This window comes from Haemaphysalis longicornis, unplaced genomic scaffold (genome assembly GCF_048455015.1).
Source record: "Haemaphysalis longicornis isolate Haplotype H1 unplaced genomic scaffold, Haemaphysalis longicornis Haplotype H1 scaffold_7, whole genome shotgun sequence".
In the NCBI taxonomy this organism is placed as follows: Eukaryota; Metazoa; Arthropoda; class Arachnida; order Ixodida; family Ixodidae; genus Haemaphysalis; species Haemaphysalis longicornis.
Window position 1 is genome coordinate 103201721 of NW_027526422.1, and position 19255 is coordinate 103220975.

At 47.3% G+C, this 19255-nt stretch overlaps 2 long non-coding RNA genes across 2 annotated transcripts; one reads left to right on the plus strand and one right to left on the minus strand.

Annotated features, from left to right (window-relative positions):
• The first annotated feature begins 903 nt into the window (after window positions 1–903).
• LOC144144720 (uncharacterized) lies at window positions 904–17389 on the plus strand. Its single transcript, XR_013317323.1, has 3 exons — window positions 904–1042; window positions 7614–8609; window positions 17187–17389. It is a non-coding gene; the product is annotated as an uncharacterized LOC144144720 (long non-coding RNA).
• Window positions 2301–5227, minus strand: LOC144146752 (uncharacterized). Its single transcript, XR_013317694.1, has 2 exons — window positions 5095–5227; window positions 2301–3696 (listed from the first exon to the last, which is right to left on the minus strand). It is a non-coding gene; the product is annotated as an uncharacterized LOC144146752 (long non-coding RNA).
• Window positions 17390–19255: the final 1866 nt, after the last annotated feature.

Sequence of the window (19255 nt, forward strand, 5' to 3'; positions counted from 1 at the left end):
TCGACCCTCAAAGGGCTAGGCAAGTAAACATCTCTTTATTCTTCAGTTTCTATCACCGAGAACACCCACTTCCTTTGTGACATTCGCACTGTTAGAACACCGAATTTAATTCACTACGGCGTACAAATCATCCTTGGACCGTACGCAACGCGTTCGGAGCGTACCGAAATTCTGTATTAATAAAGGCTCCGGAGTGATCTTTCTATTATGCCTAAACACAAGTGCTTCCGCGTAGGTCGTCGTATACGTAAAACGCGTGCGTCTTTCATAGCGACAACAGCACTAGGGCCATTTTGCTCGGTGAACGGTGTTGTCTCCCGCAACAAAAATTCACACTAATGAAGCTCAATAATAAGAAAAGCTTGTATGTCGCTCACACCCGAAGTGGACAAGCATTCTTATAGGTTGCCCAGTTACACGAACATGCGCACCCTCATCCGGCTTTCGAAGTATAGGAAAAACTGCAAATCTGCAGAATATAAACAAATACTTAAAAATCATCACTTGTTTGTAAAAGGACACTACAAACATACTTGAGGCGCCGATCAGTACCGCCTTTTTAGGTTGTCCGAGCATACGAAGCCAAGCTCAGAGTAATCTCTCGTTTCGATTGACTCCGTAGCGGCGCTTTTTGGACCTGGGCTTATGCTTTTTCTGATGAAAATCACCTCCAGTGCGTCTTTGCGGATCAGCTCTCGTACTTTTGTCATCTTAAATATTCTCAGTGGAATCAATTCACACAAATATTACAACAAACGGAGAGCTTTGAAAACGCTGTTTTAAATTTCCGCTATGAATCGTGATTTAATAAAGGACGTTTTCTTGGTATTAAACTAAATCTTTTTTCTGGTCCTCCGGAACTATGTTCTTTACACTTTATATTGTTGATTTCTCTCAGGCTTTGCAATAGGTGGTCTACAAAGGAAGATGTCCATCTACAGCATGATGGTGATCGGGGCTATGATATGCCCCGTAGCTGTCCTCACTTCCGCTTTTGTTCCAAACATGGAGTGGATGTCGGTTACTTTTGGTTTCTTTTACGGTGAGTATAGCGCAGATGCAAACATAAATATGTAATCCGCGATTTGTGTCCTTTCTTCAAAGCAGGTTGTGAAGGCATACATCATCGCGCATTTTTGGCGCCTTTATAAAAACACACCCTCGTTAAAGCGGGCTGGTCGTGTTATACAGTGTGAAGAAAGCAAGAAAACACTCATCAGACGTAAAATTTTAAGTACGTGTATACGCCTATTATTTGATCAATATTTACGCAGAGGTTCCAGAAGAATTAAAAAAGGCGAAACTGCCGTCTTCGAATCAGGCAATCTCTCTTTTGGTGTTGACAACCACCTTGCTTCACTCACCAAGCTTAAAACACGTAATATCATCTCTTATCATAAATAATTTTAAAAGCATGCATTGCTTCTTGCACTACCAACGAAACAGCTGGCTTTATCGCCTTCCAACACTTCCCAAAAACTAGCGTCACAGCTGTAAAACTCTCGATTTCCCTCCAGTCACCATAACTGCGTTGTATATCATCCTTCTATATAGGCTTCCTGCTTGGTTCGAACTATCATCCTAAATCAAGGCCTTGATTTGCTACCCGACAAAAGGATCATGCAATGACCTTACACATTTTTAAAAACAAATGGTACAATCATTTTTTTAGCTATTGATATCAACCCCCGTTCATGTGTTTTACTAGTTCAAACATTTGGAATCGGTATTGCTATGCTTTTGTTGCCCTTTTAACAGCGGAGGTGTTGTTACTAGAGGTAAGTTCGACATTGCAGCAACAAATATCAAGAAAACGACGAACGCTCGTGAGCGCGTGCCTCGCGGCCACAACCAAGCGTCCTCGGCACGCGTAGAGGCTTTGGCGAAAAGATACTGGCATAGAGAAAGAAATACTGGTAAGAGTGGACACTCCCATAGAGCCCTGCGGCCGAATGACTGTACTGTAGTGTAGCGCACCGAGCGGACGGAGAGCCAAACTACTAACCATACTTTCGTTCACTTTCGGTTTCGGTTTCGCGGACACCGATTTTGGCGGGTAGTTTGAAGGACTGGAAAGCGCTGCTCACGGCGACGGGCATCGGTACAGTATTCGGACGCTTTCATGCAATAATTAGTGTTTATTTGAATATATCGTTCTCAGGCTTAATGCCCGTATGCTTTTACAAAAAAAAAACCTTTTTCTGAAAACGTGAAATTGCAATTTACAGTACCACTCACACTTGGTTAAGAATTCTGTCGCGTGTTCAAATGTTGCCGAGACACATAAAAGAGACGCATCATAAATGAAGAAATATTTATTGCATGGCACTAAACGGAACAAGTTCAAATTGTCATCATTCTTTGCAACATACATATAATAATAAACAGTGAGTAATACACAACAGAGACAATACACAGTAGTGACAGGAAAATACGTTTCCAGGAATGAAAAAAAAATGCACAAGTAAAGGTATCACAACCACACAAAGGATTTTTGCTCCACGGTAATTGAAAATGCAGAAAACCCAGAAACTCAGCCATCCACAGGTTTACTTGTATCTACGACACCCTCAGACTCTGTTCGCTGTTGCAGTCATACAAAAATATCAACCATAACATAATCTAGACACTCGGATACTTGCAACTGTTTACAACCACTATCTCCGCAGATAATTTCCTTAGTCTGGCAATTTCTCCAGTTAGGATGTGAAAGAAGGGAAAAACTTTGGCTTTGATGGCCTTGCTTATTTGATGAACGCTAATGAGATCTATTGCCTCGGGGCAACTCCAAATCAGTAGCAGGAATTGAACAGAAATCCCATTTATGTGGAGATGCACACGCAAAAGGTTAAGAGGAAAAAAATCAACTTCCTATTGGTTCCTTGCAAGGGTGCATTTTCCCAAGAAGCCGGGTTACCTTCCGAAAGCGTTGCCTTCCCAGTAAAGGCAAAGGGCCAGGCGGGGATATTTTAGGTACGTGCACGTAGTCAACCGACAGGTTCCAGGCTCGATTAAGGCACACAAATTCATGCCTTCCGCTGTCAATACGAACAGTCTAATATAAAAAACAGGGAAGCAGTATATGCTTCTCGTGTATGAGACAATGGTGGCACATTACAGAATCCCATAAGCATTTGACAACGTAGGTCCCAACATGGTTCTCTTCATCTAGGCCAGTCCGACAACAGGCAGCACGTATGGTGACAAACGACATTTAGCATGACCTCTTACCCTGGCAGTCTTCATAATGTAAAAGGGTTTTTGTGAATGTACTGTTTTCACAATATTACAACTAGCAGCAACAATAACTTGCGAGTGGAGTTTGGAGACTGTATACGCTGTTAGTGGTTTTAATGATATGAGGCATGCCAGTGATAAAAAACCGTTTGTTCCTTGAGTCAACGATAGTCTTTTCAGTGGTCACGCCTTATTGAGTGCCGAGACTTGCGTTAGATTTTAGGTGCTATTGGCAAGGTTCAGTAGATGGAATACAGTTGCGGTATCCATCAGAATCATCAATAAGGTAGCAAGAAGCATTGCAGGCAGTCATCAATACAACTGAATAACTCTGGGAGAACAGTTGGCACGGCCACTTTTGTGAGTCCTGTGAGGGCAGGATCCATGAAGTGCTTGAACCATGTTTGGTATGACGAATGCAGCTGGCTGGTTGGCTCTGTCTTGAGGGCACCTGTAGACCTGCACAGGTGATAGGTGATATAGTAGACAAACTGCTTGCAATGACAGATGATATGCGAATAGTCTGTAAATTTCACTGCAACTAGTATTCAAGTATTGCCTCCAGTGCATGCCACCTATTTAAAACACAAGTTCTCTTATTCTATTCAGCAATCATGCGGTCAAGCTATTAGCAACACTTAAAATATGGGTCTTTGTAATTTCGCAACACTGGTTGCAATGCAATGCAATTCACCTATTGTTTGGGTTAACAAGAATGATAACGCTGCTCACATAGCCTGAATACCTTTGTCTTTTTTTGTAAAATCAGGACGAAGAGCGAGAGCGAGCTGAACGTTAAACAAACCTGTTGCCCCACGGGCTCGCGAAAGAAACGCATCCCGAGAACGGGCACCTGGCGAAAGTATATTTGGGCGCTGTGTGGGCACCATGGCAAGCAGCAGTGAGCGTCGTACTGAGTACTACTGACCGCTAAAGGCCATGCCTTAAAAAGATATGACAAGAAACACACAGTTCCGACTGAATAGGTGAAATCTGCACAATACGTGTTTAATGAAACTAGCCAAAATATGACCTGAAAAAAGAGAGCAAACGCTTGAAGAAACGGCAAGTGTGGAACAGTTGTATGCAATGCCTGCGATACCGGAATTGATATACGATGTAGAACGAAGACCAAATTTGAAGGTTTCAATGCACTGCGCGCTCACCCCGCCTCGAGCAAAGCTGTTATCTGCCGACGAAAGACGCGTTTTTACCGTACCTGGCGCGCCAAAGCGAAGCGACGAGCGCGCGTTATCGGCGTCGGCGAGCGGGTTTGCTTTGTACGCAGGCAGCTTGGTATGCACCCATGTGTAAAACTTACGATGAGTGTACGGCTGCTGGTTATGCCCAGATAAGCCAAATTAATGCAGATACGGCTACTTCGCCGTGTACGTTAGCCCGGACGGCTTTGCAGCGCATCACGGCCATAATAGCAGTAACAGTTGGCCAAGCTAGCAATGGCTAGCTAGTATAATACAACGCAGCCTGCGGCTCACGTAATTCAGTGCAGCGACAGCGCACAACACCTGCTTCGCCTACGGACCGCCGGCCGGCCGGCCACTTCCGCAACTCACAGCCGTCGTTCGCGGCACGTAAAACGCTACGTGCGACGACGGGCGCGTACCGCTGGCATCCCTCAGCGCTAGATAAAACGGCACAACCAGCCTAAAATACCATTGCGTCCAGCTAAAAAATGGTGTCTTACGCCTTTCCGGGGCGTTTCCAAAGCGCTTATCTTAAAGACGCAGCACTAGCTATGCCTGATTCCCTGAGGTTACGCAGTGCTCGCAGCGTTTGCAGTACAAGGAAACGTAAATATGATACGCCACACCAGCAGTTTAAAAAAGAAAGTCTCACCTTTCGTTCAGGATGCAAAACCGATGTCGCAAATAAAGCGCTAGGCGTTTCCTTCTCAACAACAGAGGTTAGCACGAGGCTGCAGAAACGCACGTGCAAACGCTGCCGAAAGACCCAAATGGCGGCTTGCGCTTGCGGCTTGGCCAGGCTTGGCGCAAAGAAGCCAAAAAAATTTACATTGACAGCCATTCAACTTATTACACAAATAAAAATGTGAAGTCTAATGTGCAACAAAATTTTAAAAGTATAATATTGTGTGTTAGCTTAATTTTAAATATATAGTTTTTAACAACTTGCGCCGACTGCCGGACGGCGCACGAATCAGTCCACTCGGCCGCGATAAGCCCGTGTGTCCACTCTTCTAATTTTTTTATTTCTCTATGATACTGGCAAGAACCCCGCGATAAAATGGCGAGCGCTCGTAAGTGCGTTCCAAGCGGCGACCGCCAAGTAGCCGGCTCGCACAGTGGCTTTAGAAAAAAAAACTCAAGCCAACTATGAGGCTAAAAGGAGCCTTCGCAACTAGAACAGTAGACTACCGAGGAGTTCAACTGACCTTTGCAACAGTAGTTGGCAACAGCTCCACAATTCCAGGAGAAATCGCAATAGCATTCACCGCATCTCAAATTGTTATGACCACAGTCGCAGATTCGCAATCTAATCGTCGCCATTACGCCGCCAGTAACATTGCCCCATTAGCCTTCCGCATAACCACAGTAAATCCCTACCCCCTCACCAATTAATTCTCTGGACGCCGGGACAGGACTCTCTGGAGGGGAATGAAGCGCTTCATGCAGCCGCCCGCGCACATATCCACGAAGTGTTCCCCTCCAAAAGTGCAGCGTCACCGTCGGAACAGTACCATTGTGTGCCTCAAAAATAGAAAGATATCCGCGAACACTGCCGCCTCGAATGCTGCACCTTACCTCCTGCCCCCGACAAGTTGACTGAGGAAAAAGCCGCCCCCTGCCGCGGCCTTCAAACTAGAACATACCCGCACAGCACCCTCCCCCACGCCATCCACACCACCTCCTACTCCGCCACCTGCAGGTAGTGTCGCCAACCCTGCACAGTCTTACACATTATCTGGGGGTGCTCCCACACACCATCGCTCCCTCCCATCCCCTCCTCCGACCATGAGCCGAGCGATGACATGCTAGTCAGCCCAAACCCTATTGATCAGCTTCGGCTGTTTGGACTTGCCAGGCACCGACCGCCCAAGGACCACTGTACTGAGAACCCCTCCACCCCCCCCCCCTCCATTGCAATGACTCCAGAATTAACATACAAATAAAGTTTATTCGTACTCCTCCTTCTGGTCCTCCAGCGCTGTCGTCAAGCGCTACCGCGCATTCGGAAAAGACTGCAGCGGTTATGCTAAAGCTGAGAATTCACCTTGCTTGAGAGAGGTCACTGCGGCCATCGCATTCTTTGGAAGCCTTTATGAATAATTGGAGGCATGGCTACGAGTGCGCCAATCCTTCTCCAGACGACTTGCAGATCATGCCACCACCGCCTCGAATCAATGACGAAGAGCTGGTGGAAGTATTCAATGCTCAGGATGACTTTTCATACTCCTCTCGCAACGAAGACGGCGACGACCTCTTCGATGCGTATGACGACGATACTAGCACCGCCACCATACAAATAAAAAGAGATACTGAAACTTACTAAGTGTCAGGCAATGCTCCCCAACAGCTTCGCCATTCAATTCTTGCGCGTGAGTCAAGCTTCTCTGAATTTTTTTCGTACTTTTGTTGGCTGCTTCATGTGAGTCACTATTATTTCCTTCATCCGCAGTTCTAATCCCATTGTACTCCTTTACGTAAAGAGCATTGTTTCCCCATGTGCATTTCCCCCTTATGGAATGGCTCCGGGCGGTTAAGGAACATAGAAATAAAATGAAATAAAATTATTCCTTTCACGAATCATTGCACGGACTGATCGCTCCCTTGTGAAATTTGCCGCGAGATTGATTCCATAAAGATTCAGCGAGCTCGGTACAACAATACAAGTCGCGTTCTTGTTGTTTGTTTACTGCTAGTAGGTTTGCACCAGAATGATAATTGTAACTTTATTAAACCGACTTATAGCAAGTTAGGTGGTGTGTTTGTCAGCGTGTACAACTCATTTGCATAAAAAACCGTCGTAGCGCCTCTCTTTCTTGTCGCAGCGGCAATATTTTCCGGGAGCAAATTTTGCTTTATAACCCGGAATCCAAATATTTACAACTACTTTATTTTTCAGTGACATGTTTATTCGGTATTTGTTTGGTTGATTTTTGGCTTCTTGTAACATATGTTATACTACGCTACAATCCCCCAATTCGAAACGATAGCGAACGACTCTGCTACAAGTCTTACAGATATTACAAACCCTGTGTTTGGCAAATTCTTTGTAATGAAATCAGAAATTTAAATTAGTAGTCAATGACGGATCATTAAAAAGCGCTCGTATGAAGGGAGTTTTGCAATGATGGATCATGCAGAAAGCACTTGAATGATTATGTCTCTTTTCAGGTGCATCCATGGGAATTTTGTCCATCACAACCTCCATATACATCCTATCTTATTTTCACGAGCACAGGAATGTGGCTATAGGCATCATGTCGGTCGGCTACTCGCTATCGGCAATCGCTGGAGCTCCACTGTTGCCATATTTATTCCAAGCATACGGAACAGATGGCGCCATGTTAGTTACAGGTGGTATAATGCTGAACTTGATGCCGTTAGTAATCATGCTAAGAAACACCGATTCATCTGGGCTATGGTTATGGCAAGTTTGCACTCCCATGAAGGACCCGGAAAAACCTGCAACCGCTACAACTTATGGGACAGTGCAGAAATCTCCTAAAAACATTCATAGTACCTCCATTCGACAATTCAAATGTGAGCCTTGTGATACGTTCAGCAAATCTGATTATAAAAACGAGAAAACAGAGCCAGTGTTACAGTCCAATAAAAGTGTACATATGTTACCTCCAGCGGCGGACCTCCTGCCACCCCTACCAAATTCTGAACAGCACGGAAGCATTGACGGTATTGTGAGGCAGACGTTAGTTCTTCTCCAGACGCCTTGCTTTTACGTTATCTTAATATCGATGCTGGCTTGCGATTTTACATTCCAAATATTTAACTCCACCATCGTCGACTACGCTCGAGACAAGGGGCTGTCTTTAAACAAAGGGGCACAGCTTGCGGCGTGCTCTTCTGCCGGCTGCATATGTGGCCAGGTGTTAATTCCTTTTCTATTTGACAAACTTACTAGTAGCCGTTGCACACCGGCCGCTCTTAGCTTTGGTGTTTTGTCCGCTTGCTTCATCATTATGCCTTGTTTAGTGGACTTCGTAGCAACCAGCGTACTAACCTTCGTTACCGGTATCCAGCAGGGCTATATCAGAAACTTGAAACCTGTCCTCACGGCTGACTATCTAGGAACACAACTCGTCGCCGTGTCTTGGGCCGTTATGGGCCTGATAGCCCTACCACTGACACTTTTTGAGCCTGCGATTGTGGGTAAGTCCCTACCATTGCGATTTTTTGTTTAGCTCCTATTACGATATTACATAATATATGGCTACCAAAGAAAACGTTCGCGCGTACGTACATCCAAACACATCGTTGCCGTCGTTATGTAGAACAGCTTCAGCAAATGTTAGAGTGATATAACTGGGTACGTAAGTCAATGTACCGCCGCTATCCCTATACGGGATCTCAGCAGTCCTGTAGTTCGCCATGGCAATTACACTACATCACTATACATATTATGGTAACCGTTAGTAGAGATTCTGTGTAGCCGCCAGACTGGTAAAACTACTCATTGTTAGTGCGGGAGCAGGATTCCGCTGCACCATGCAGGTACGAAGGCGGCATCTAGAGCCAGAAACAGTGTTTTTTTTTTCAGTGCTTGTAATGTGTATATAAATTGAGGGGCTCGTTGAATTAAGACTGCAATAAGGTTTGAAAGTCAAGAACGCCTCTGAAAGAAAAGCGGCGATTGTAGTAGGTCATTGAAGCGGATGAATTTTGAAAGACGGAAAGAAAGTGGAGAAAAAATGCCCACCCCCCTTTCCACTCCAATTCCCACTCCACTTTCCAAATCTCCACTTACTTTCTGTCTTTCAAAATTTTTGATTTGAAAGACCATCACACCCTTGAACGGTCTTTGATACACATATGGCCGCAATTTTGAAATGGCCCATAAAAGGGCGAGGCACTCTTTCACAGAGCCTTAGTAGTTTTTTCTTCCTTGCATAGACCACGGCTGGCGTAGCCGATTACTTTTTGGGAAACGCTTTGCTTTTGGACGAGGACGGCCCCCCAAGCCTATATCACTGGCGACCGTATGCTTTTCTGTTTCGGCGTTTTTGTCGAAATGATCGAGCAGACGTGGGCTTTGCAGGCGTTGTTTCAGCTCACAGAACGCTTCCTCTTAGTCGCTTTCTGCCCTGCACGGCTGCTCGACCTTGGAGGGCCAACGAGCCCTCGTGGCCACGGCGCGCGCCGCCGCGGAAGCCACAGGGTCCCGGACTAGGGACTCCTCCTAAAGTTTATACAGGGTCGGCCCTAAAGGCCGCCCCTATCTCTCACTTGTATATATTCTTAATAAATGTTTTTCACCGCCACCACCACCTTCCTAGCTGAAAGGGGTGCGATCTTTCGTCAAGCAGGTGAGTGGCTCTGCAACGCGTGCGAACATTGCGACAACGCGCCAGTAGTATGCGAAGTCCAAGAAATCTTCGAACGCGCTTCTTGTCTCTCTGTCTTGGGAATTTCGCTATGTCTGAAGTTTTCACCGGGTCAGTGAGGACTACCGTGGCGTTGAAGACATGGCCCAAAAACGTGAGCTCCTCGTACGCGAAGCGGAACTTTTCATGCTTCAGCGTTAAACCACGATGTACGAATGGTACTGACTCCAACCTTGCAAGGTGTTCGTCGAAATTCCGGGCGAATACCACAACGTCGTTGAGGTATACGAAACAGGTGTGCCACTTCAGGCCAGCTAGCACGGTGTCCATGACTCTTTGAAAGGTTGCTGGTGCCGTGCACAGGCCGAACGGCATCACCTTGAACTCGTGAAGGCCGTCTCGGGTTATGAATGCAGTCTTCTGTCGGTCTCTCTCGTCCACTTCTATGGGCCAGTAGCCTGTCTTTAGATACATCGATGAGAAGTACTTCGCATGGCTGAGGTGGTCGAGGGCGTCGTCGATTCGCGGGATGGGGTACACGTCCCTTTTGGGGATCCTGATCAGCCGTCGGTAGTCTACGCAGAACCTTAATGTGTCATCTTTTTTCTGCACGAGGACGACCTGTGCAGCCGACGGACATTTTGATGGCTGTATAAGGTCGTCGCTGCCAATGTAGTCGACTTGGTTCCGGATGGCTTCTCGCTCGTGTGAATACACGTGGTACGGTAACTGTCGGGTAGGTCGGCTGCATCTTCGGTTATATTACGGGGCTTTTCTAGAGGTGTCTGACGTAATTTTCAGTTAGACGAAACACACTCGCTGAAGCGACGCAGCAAATTCAATAATTTGACCCGCTTTCCTTGCGGCAGCACGGGGTTCACGTCGAAAGGATGCGTCAGCTAAAGCATCTGCACGTGCGTGTTCAAAGTTGGCGACGGCTATCGCTTCACTGCAGCGATGCAGGATGCAGCGATGGCGTAGAGGTAGAACACCCGCCTAGCGTGCAGAAGGACCGTGATTCGAATCCCGGTGCCAGAAAATTCCCACCGGATTAAAAAAAAACAAATCCGCGTATTGATGGGATTGCACAAAGGGGCTTGGGGTGTGGCCTGACCCTGGCGACCATTGGCGGTAATGCACTCCCTCACCAGAGCAGGATTGGCCACCCTGGTGTAGTAACGGCCACAACCTCCCATGAATACGCCAATTAACCCTCGGCCCTCAGTCCCCAGCGGCTGCGAAGCAACTGACCACGGCGGTGGTCAGACCTGTGAAGCAGCAGAGGGTGCTAAGAATCCCTGGATCCGGACAGGCCGCCAATGGAATCTGAACCTGGCAACGTTTAACGTGCAAACCTTATCTAGCGAAGCAAGTCTCGAGGTGTTGCTCAAGGAATTAGAGGGGATTAAATGGGATGTAATAGGGCTTAGCGAGGTTAGGAGGGCAGGCGAAGCCTTTACGGTGCTGAAAAGTGGACACGCCCGATGTTACCGTGGTCTAGAGGACAGAAGAGAACTGGGAGTGGGATTTCTAGTCAATAAAAGCATAGCTGGCAACATAGACGAATACTGTAGCATTAACGAAAGGGCAGCAGGTCTTGTAATTAGGCTCAATAAGAGGTACAAGCTCAAGGTGGTGCAGGGCTACGCACCCACTTCCAGCCACGACGACCAAGTAGTGGAACGCTTCTATGAAGATGTGGAATCGGCAATGGCTAAAGTAAAAACGAAGTATACCGTAGTTATGGGGGACTTCAATGCTAAAGTAGGCAAGAATCAGGCTGGAGACAAGGCAGTTGGGAACTATGGTCTGGGCTGTAGAAATAGCAGGGGGGGACCTACTAGTTGAGTTTGCAGAACGGAATAACCTACGCATAATGAATACCTTTTCTGTAAACGGGAGAGTCGGAAGTGGACCTGGAGGAGCCCGAATGGGCAGCACAAAAATGAAATAGACTTCATATTATGCGATAACCCTGGCGTCGTGCGGGATGTGGAAGTACTTGGAAGGGTAAGGTGTAGTGACCACCGTATGGTAAGATCTCGAATTAGGCTAGATTTGATGAGGGACCGCAACAAGCTAGTACGTAAGAAGCCGATAAATGAGCTAACAGTAAGACGTAAAGTAGAAGAATTCAGGATCGCGCTGCAGAACCGATATTCCGCCCTTAACGAGGAAGCCGAGCTTACGACACAGGAAGCCAGCGACAACCTTACACGCATTCTCACGGAGTGTGCAGTAGAAGTCGGGGGCACTATGGCTAGACAGGATACTGGTAAACTTCCTCAGGAGACGAAAGATCTAATCAGAAAACGGCAAACCATGAGAATCTCAACCGCAGCTGACAGAATAGAACTAGCCGAGCTCGCGAAGTTAATCAATAAGCGCAAGACAGCTGACATGCGGAATTATAATATGGAGAGGATCGAATACGCTGTAAAGAACGGAGGTAGCCTGAAAGCAGTGAAGAGACGTCTTGGCGAGGGGAAAAATCAGATGTATGCACTTAAAGATAAGCAAGGCAATGTCATCACAAATAGGGATAAATTAGTCAAAGTGGCCGAGGAGTTCTATAGGGATCTGTACAGTAGCCGGGACATGCAGGATAATACCGAACGAGACAGTAGCTCAGAGGAGATAGAAATCCCACCAGTAACGACCGAAGAAGTAAGGAAGGCTTCGAAAGAAATGAAAGGGGGCAAAGCACCTGGTGAGGATCAGATAACAGCAGACTTCTTGAAGGATGGCGGATAAATTGTACTTGAAAAACTGGCAAACCTGTATACGCAATGCCTAATAACCGCAATGGTACCGGAATCTTGGAAGAGCGCGAAAATCATCCTAATCCATAAGAAAGGCGACATGAAGGACTTGAAAAATTACAGGCCGATCAGCTTACTGTCAGTCGTCTACAAGGTATTTACCAAGGTAATCGCCAACCGAACCTCTGCAACCTTAGATTTCAGTCAACCTAAAGAACAAGCAGGGTTTCGTAAAGGTTATTCAACAATGGACCATATTCACACGATCAATCAGGTGATAGAGAAGTGCGCTGAGTATACGGAACCCCTATATATAGCCTTCATAGATTATGAGAAAGCATTTGACTCGGTCGAAACCCTAGCAGTCATTCAGGCATTACGGAACCAGGGGGTAGATGAGCATTGTATAAGAATACTAGAGGATATAATTAATGGGTCTACAGCTACCACCATCCTCCATACGGAGAGCAGTAAAATACCTATAAGGAAGGGTGTCAGACAAGGAGACCCAATCTCTCCAATGTTATTCACAGCATGCTTACAAGAAGTATTCAGAACGTTGGATTGGGAACAGGTGGGAGTACGGGTTAATGGAGAATACCTCAGTAACCTCAGATTTGCTGATGACGTTGCCTTGCTAAGTAACTCGGGGGACGAATTGCAAAGCATGCTTTCCGCACTGGACAGACAGAGTAGAACCGTGGGCCTGAAAATTAATATGGAGAACACTACAGTAATGATCAATAACCTCGGGACCGCACAGCGGTTTGAGGTACGTGGCGAGGCAGTGCGAATATATCTACTTAGGCCAAGTTGTGACCCCGGATTCCAACCATGAGGCATAGATAATCAAAAGGATAGGAATGGGGTGGATTGCATACATCAGAAATTCTCAGATAACAAATGGCAGTTTACCATTGTCGCTGAAGAAGAAAGTGTATGACAGCTGCATCTTACCGGTACTCACCTACGGGGCAGAAACTTGGAGGCTCACTAAGAGGGTTCAACTTAAATTGAGAACGCCTCAGCGGGCAATGGAGCGGAAAATGATAGGTGTAACATTAAGGGACAAGAAGAGAGCGGAGTGGGTCAGGGAGCAAACTTGTGTTAAAGACATATTAGTAGAAATTAAGAAGAAGAAATGGAAGTGGGCAGGGCATGTAATGCGAAGGTAAGATAACCGCTGGTCATTAAGGGTAACAGAGTGGATCCCTAGAGAAGGCGAGCGTTGCAGGGGGCGGCAGAAAGTTAGATGGGCAGATTGGATCAAGTAGTTTGCGGCGATAAATTGGCCACAGTTGGCACAGGACCGAGGTAATTGGAGAATAATAGGAGAGGCCTTTGCCCTGCTGTGGGCGTAGATAGGCTGGTGATGATGATGATGATGATGATCACTTCACTTGGTTCTTGCGTTTCTGCGAGGAACGCAATTACAGCGCCCTTGTTTAGATGCTGGTACTCTTAGGTGAAATTAGTGACCAAAACGTGGGATTTGCATTGCTCAAAGCTCTCAATGCCTCTTGCGACGGAGACACCGCGGTCGAGAAGCAAACTTTGGTCACTCTCTATGATAGCGTCGACGTCAGGAGCAGCATCCCCACAATAGACGGTGATCATCAAGCTTGCGCGGGGTGGCAGGGTGAGGTGATCGTCGACGATCTTTACAGCAGCACGGTGTTCGGGGTTCGGTTCCGGCGTCATGGAGGGATCGGAGGAAAATGTTATCGACCTTGTCTGCGGATCAATTATTGCACCGTTGTCCGTCAATAAGCCCATTCCAAGAATTACGTCGCGGGAGCATTTAGGCAAAATGACGAACGCCGCAGGGCACGTTGTGCCGTCTATGGTGACGTACGATGTGCACGCTCCCCTTGGCGTTACGAAAGGGCCTCCTGCTGTTCGTATGTGCGGACCGTTCCATCTTGTCGTAACTTTCTTCAGCTTTACGCGAATGAACCACTCATTACTGCGTAGACGGCTCCCGTGTCTATGAGGGTGACTACAAACCGTCGATGGACATCTGGACGTCGGACGCCGCTTTCCTCGAGTTTAGGGTGCGTCGGGGTGTCGTATCTCGGCTTGTGCGTCTTGACGTTGCGTATTATGCGTCGTTGTTATCCTCTTCTTCTCAGCGGCAAGCTTGGTCATGTCGGGTGCGGGTCGCGCCTTCTGGCTGTCGTCGTATTCGGGAGTCACATCAGGGTTAGGTCGGGTCGTCGGGATGAGGGCATGTAGTGAGTCACCGTCTTCGGCGAATCGTTGCGGCGTTGGAGGGTTTTCGTTTTTCCGCCGTTGTGCAACTTCGCCTCTAGAAGCCGCTTCCTTTAATTCCCCCGCGTGGGCTAGGGGAACGTCCACGTGCGAAGTCAGCATTGCTGCCGTGGCTCGGCGATTGGTATGGTTAGGGCGACGGCGAACGTTTGAAACGGGATGGGTGACGGCTGGTGTTGGACAGGTATTCTTCAATATCAGATGGGCGCTCCCGGGTCGGGGGCATGGTGCATCGAAGAAGAAACCACGAAGTCCGAGTTTCTTGTATGGGCAGCGACGATATATGTGTTCGACGTCTCCGCCGGGGTAGCGCAGATGACGATTATCCGGTGTTCGCCATACATCAGTCTTCCTCGGCGTCTGGCTTAGGACTACATGGGGTCGGGTGGGCGACTGTGGGCGGTGGTACGGCAGGGCCTCTTGACGACGTGTTCGAGCAGGTCGGGGTCGACGAACAGCCGCGGAGCCGTCATGGCTTGTGGCTCGCGGGGTACTTCGAATGGCATAGAAGTTCCCAAAGCGTTTTGAACTTCTCCTCGGATCACGTCAGTTAGGCAAGCGACTTTGGGTTGTGGCGTCATTAGGAAAAGTTTCCGCAGCTCCTCCCTAACCACTTCACGGATGGTCTCGCGTAGTGTGTCGGAGCTAACGGCCCCGCCACGGACCGTCTCAGAAACCATCGCATTGGATGGGCGGTCGTACTGCCTCGTTCAAACTTCAAGCGTCTTCTCCATCGCGGACGCCTCAGCCACCGTCTTCGGTGAGTTACGCACAAGACAGGCCAAAAGCCCTTGCTTTACGCCTAGCATCAGAAACCTTAGTTCTTTTCTTTTGTCATTTCCGGGTCCACACGGCGAAAGAGCCTCGTCATCTCCTTAACGTACGCAGATCCCCTTCACGCACGCAACGTAAGCAACACCCGCACGCAACGCCCCTTCGTTGGGGTGTTGCCTGCGTGCCTCTAGCAAACGTTCGGCTCGTTACTTCCGCATGATGGTGGCAAACGTTTTAAGGAACTCGCTCTTGAAGAGAGTCCAGTCAGTCAGAGAGCTTTCATAGTTCTTAACCAAGTTCGAGCTGCATCCTCCAAGTAGAAGAACATATGCCGGAAAGTGTCTCCATCGTTCCACCTGTTAAAGATCCCGACGCGCTCAACTTTCTTCAACCAGTCCTCAGTGTCTTCACCGGCGGATCTGCTGAACGATGGTGGTTCCCGGGGCTGTTGCAGGACCATGGGAGGAGTGGCTTGTTGCACCATATTGTCGATTGCAGCGGTCTTTCTCTTGCTTGGTGCTGGTAGTAGGCCAAACTCGGCTGGTAAACCTTGAAGTCGGTGGCTTGCTCGGCTTGGGCTAACTTGTCTCGGTTTCCAGAAGGCGTAGGGAGCATGAAGGGTGCGTACCCCGCACCTCCACCAGATGTCATGCAGCCAAAGATGACGCTGGTGACTCGATGGTAAAACAAGTTATTGGCGCTAACTTATGCTCCCCTAACAACTCAAAGAATACAGAGGCGGCGAAGCAGCAGTCAACAAAGTTACGTGCCTAGGCGAGTCTAGCGAGTGTCGGCGAATCCAATACCGCGGCGTCTGCTCTGCGTTCGTTTATGTCATGGCGCGGCTGTTTCTAGAACCGTCGAATAACCCCGAGAACACTGTAGATCAAAGAAGATTATTCTTGGCTGTTTACGTTAGTTCGAAACGCCCTCCCTATCAAAAAAGATAACACGTGCGGCATAAAAATCAAGAATGAAACGCGGGCTTTACTCGTCACACGGATAACACAGATAGCGCATCCCGGCGCAGCCGGTCGGCAAAAACAAAACATAAACAACCCAATGCATGGTTCGCGGCAATATCCTAACTTCTGTACATATTTATGGGTTGCAACACGTGGTTTTATCGCCTCCATATGTCTGCAACCTTCTTCCATCCGGTGATGCACGCTATAATTATGATATTCACGTGCTTACCTATGGGCATGCAAAGCTCAAGCTTAACCAGCTATATGGAAAGCGCTGGAGTGGTTGGTAGAGACCGGGCAGGAACCCTTATAGAATTCGTAGATTAACGCTACGTTGATTAGTGAAATTCCCACTATTCAAATATATGCTTTTCGCTGAAATAGTTCAAGACCACTTGCAATTCGAATATTCCAAGGTATCTAGATATCTCTCAGGTAACCTTTAGCGGTGCATGCTATGCGCTTTGTTGAAAATAGGAACTCTGTCGCCTTCTGCACGCATCGATTTACTTCTCTCTTGCACTTCCTACATAACCTTCGTCTACAATAGAATTTTCAACCGTTAAAGGAGTACTGTTGCACCAATTGGTCAATAGATACACAAGCTGATCAAAGTTGTATTCCGTGCAGGTGTGTTTCGTGACTCCGGAGGCTCGTACGACAACTTGTACAGAATTTGTGCGGCTACGGATATTGCAGCGACCTTGGTGCTGTTAGTGCAGTCTGGCGTCGACTACAGAAACAGAAGAAGGAGCAACAGATCTTTGACTTTGGAATACGATCGATTGTAAATCACTACTTGAACCTAGAACATATCGTCCACTAAACTTTTAACTACTGTCTTGTCATTTTTATCGTGATTTGCACAAACGCAAATAATATACGTCCGGACTAATCCACCACAATACGACATAGTGGTAGAGGGGTCATGTGAAGTCTGTATAAGAACTAAACACACAGCAGGCAAATATTTTATTCCACTTGGGATCTCGATGCCAACTGAGTGCACCAACGTGACCTACTTCTACTTGCAGAAGGACAAAAAACAAGGATTTCTAACAGCAAAGCTGTCTTAGCTTGAGCTTGGTCCGTTGGCGTTAGCAAAAGAAATACCAATACTGCCCCGGCGCGAGGTGCCTGGCACGACCTTCGCGCAGTGGCTTTATCAAAAAAGATGGTAAAATTTTCTTGTTACCCGAGAAACCGCTACGTGCTGGGGTCAACTGAAATCGAAAATGGCCAGTGGGGACCTAGACCAATTAGTGCACGTTAGCGGCGTTGCCGGTAAGATGCTATTAACCGGCCGCAGGAGTTTAAAGTTGGACGTAGCGTTGTCTCCATGTACATAGCAATACCCCGCTTGTGACCCCACAAAAGTCCATTTAGATTGCTGCTGGAAGAGAAAGTAGAAGAGGGCTCCTTCACTGTCATGAATCACGGCATATGTAGTTAATGCTTAAAGTCATAACACCAGCGCGAAACGTCATAGCACCAGAAAAGCGCGTGTGGTAGATTATCGTTCTTTTGTGCTTTTCATGTTTTGATATTAACGGACACACTTCTTGTTACTGCCACAATTGCCCTTACAATGCTTCCCCTACTGGATACTACCCCTCCCAGTATGAAATACAACTATGTACCAACTGATAAATAAACAATTCCTATATGATGCTCGCTCTCTCAAAGGTGGTGCGACAGAGCATCGCCGGTTGAAGAAACGAAGACTCCAGAAGAACTGTGTGGAGACGTATATGAGCCATCGCTATCAATGTAAGCGATGCTAGCGTTTCGACAACTGATATTCAAGGGCCAACGGAAGCAAGAAAAATCAGGCGCAGTTTTGTTTATGCAAATTCTAGATACGTCCTAATGGATTCGCAGGGCCTGAGAGATTTGAAGCCACAGAGTAAGATAGCGTGGTTTTTTGGCGCTCAGAAAATGCGAACAAATAGAATCTATTGTTTCCGCGAAACAAACTTTTTGACTGCTTTGCACAACACAGGCGCTGAAAATAACTTTTTTAATCAATCTACATTTCAAGGTGACTCAAAAAAGTTCACGACTAAAACGGTGTTTCAGGAACAAGCAAGGGCAGTCAGCGAACATCTGAGACCACTGCAGCGAATGATGACGCCCTAGGAAGGCCCAGGCATGCGCTCGGGAAAATATTTCAAACATTGAGCTGCATTTTCTTGTAAACGACAGCTGGCTCCACCACCGTAAGCAGTCCACTTAACCTTTGTAAAGCAGCACCAAAGACCGAGGGTGACTGTTCATTGAATTTCGAAAAGGTATAAAAAACGTGCTCCTTTCGTTGGAAATGTCGACGAACGACGATAGTCGACTGCCACCCGTACCATGCAAAGCGTTTCCTCTCTTTTCTCTCACCTCTTATGCTCTTCCCTGCCGTCTCGTCACTTCCAAGATAGCACGATGGAGGCTTGCTCACATCAATTAAAACTTACCGCGTTGCACTGCCGCAAGTCAGGGGTCTCGATGCCAGTGGAAACGCGCGTGAATCCAAACGCCCCACTACAAAGTATATAAATCCATGTTGCCCTATTCCACGAGTGTTTCAAGTGGAACGTGAACCTTTGTTGGAAGCTTTCGTTGCTGTTGCCGTTTCATTTCTTAAATGCCGCCAGGACGTAGACGGTTCGCTGCAGTTGATGTAGTATTTGATTTGCTATCATAACAAC